This window comes from Acyrthosiphon pisum, chromosome X, assembly GCF_005508785.2.
Source record: "Acyrthosiphon pisum isolate AL4f chromosome X, pea_aphid_22Mar2018_4r6ur, whole genome shotgun sequence".
Lineage (NCBI taxonomy): Eukaryota > Metazoa > Arthropoda > Insecta > Hemiptera > Aphididae > Acyrthosiphon > Acyrthosiphon pisum.
Genome location: NC_042493.1, coordinates 77,854,696 through 77,857,160, shown reverse-complemented (window position 1 = coordinate 77,857,160; position 2,465 = coordinate 77,854,696).

Below are 2,465 nucleotides of genomic sequence, written 5' to 3'. Positions count from 1 at the left end.
TGGTAAATAAATTGTTTCATATTTGTATACAATATAATGTAGGTACACTAAATGAAATAACATTTTATTTAATTTTTATTTTTTTCTTACCTACTTATTAATTATTTCGATATCGTAATAATTAGTATTTTTTAAAATACCCAAATAGTTCGATAATTCAATAAATACGGCTTTTGAAGCGGTTTACAGCAAAAATATCTATTACAAAAATTGTAGAGAAGAATTTTTTTAACAATCGTAAGAAGCCCGATTTTCGATATTTTTATTAATTAGTTGAATAATTAATCGATAAAAAGTTAAAACCCGTGTTAATTTACCATGTGATATTGGACGATTGGAATACGATATCAAAAATCGGATTTCTTACAATTGTTAAAAAAATTCTCCTCTACAATTTTTATAATAGGTAGTTTTGTTGTAAACCTTTTCAATAAGTCGTATTACTTGAAGAACAAAAGTATAGTTTTTATTAGTATAAAATTTGGATACGAATATAAAATATAAAACCGAACCAAATTAAATAATATTTGTCACAAAAAAAATATTATATAATAATCGTTTTCTTATCTGGGTATTTATAAACTAGTCCGGCGCACGGCTGCGATAGAAAATCTGTTTTGACTTGGTACTGTCGTTATCGCGCGCGGGGTGATGGTAAATAAACATCTAGTAACGAATGCTGCCGCTGTTTATGGGCGCAGCACATGACGAGCGTATTTTTTTAACCGAAAAACATGGTTTCGTAATTAAAGAAATACGGCGTTGTGATGCGTTTTACAGTAATAAATACCTATTACGAAAATTGTAGAGGAGAATTTTTTCTAGAATCGTAAGAAGCCCGATTTTTGATACCTTGTTCCAATCTTCCAATATCGCATTTTTTTTTGTAAGTCAAAACAATTTTTTTCGGAAGTTCTATTACTTATAGGTACTTGTATGAAATTTTTTTCAACTTTACATAACTTACCTATAATTTTTTTTTCATGTGCTTAATTAAACAATGTATTAAGCGTTCACTCTTCAATATGTATTTATTTCTTAAAACAGTTTCTTAAAACTACAAAAAAAAGTGCACGCGAGCAGTGTTGAATTTATCTAAATAAATAAATAATTTAGTCATCTTTATCTTTATCTAGATAAAATTATATTTATCTCGGCTCAACACAGCACGTGGGGTCCGCGATCTACCGCAGTAATATACTGCTCGCATAATCACACAAACGTAACAATAGCGACGCATTGCCGTGTCCAGCTAGTATTTAATAAAGAAAATAAATAAATATTCAAAACTTACCAATGTAGGTAAATACATGCAGTTGCTGGTGTCCGGCTGGTAACTGGTATACAGTTTACCTATTATAGTAATTGATACACGTGGAGTAGTGGCGAATTCCAGTCGTGGAATGAAACACAGATACCGACGATAATAATTATTTAGAAATAATATTTGTTGCAAAGTAGTGAGCGATTTCCAAGAAATAATGATAATTAATAAATGAGTATATAATCGCACCAGAGTACCAGACGTGCATCGAGAATAAATTTGATTCACTAATATCGTACGTCTATTTTCTATACTCAATACCGCCTAATAGTCTATTCGTCTCTAATACTCCAATAACATAAACTATATTATACCAGGATAAGAAAAACACACAGTTTAATGGAATTGATGTGCACATAACCAATTAAATTGTTTCAGCGGATTATTTTGGACGTCGCCGTCGCACGTCAGCATTATAATTTATTTTTATTTTTATTACCTATATGAAAAACCCACAGGCCACAAGCCGCAACTGAAGACGGCCAGCCGAGACTTGTATTTTGAACTTAAAAAACAAAATTATAAGCTTACAAATTATCAAATACCATACAAGGCGCGGGGGCCCCAAAATGGCGGGGCCCTGGGCAGATGCTCCTTCTGCCCTGCCTTTCCGCCGGCGCTGGTCACCACTCACCAACATCCCGAAAGTCGTTGTTGCTAATCGCGAACTAAAAGTGGGAACGGGTGGACGGCGTGGTGCGCAGCAACCAATTATACAAGTATCATGCATACCAAGCTTTAAGGAGTAGTGCTTAGGCATTTAATATTGCAATATGTTCATTTTGTCTGTGTCAATGTATGAGAAGTAAATGAACATTAGTGTGTGTAATCAGTTATCGCACTTTTCGCTACGACATTTGAATTCCCGGTTTTACGATTTATTTTGTATTGTCGTAACATTTATGATTTATCGTCCCTATTATTTCATTTCCGTAGTCATTATTAGCTCTTATTGATTGATAATCGTTTGGAATGCATGTAATATTTTTATATTAAGGCTACTAATATTTGTAGAAATGTTCTAACACCCATATACGCGCATGCACAAGTCAATAAACACAAAGAAAATACTTTTGCGCCGCCTGTATAGCATACATTTTATGTAAATAGCACCAAAAGAAGAATACAAATTCATCTTGTT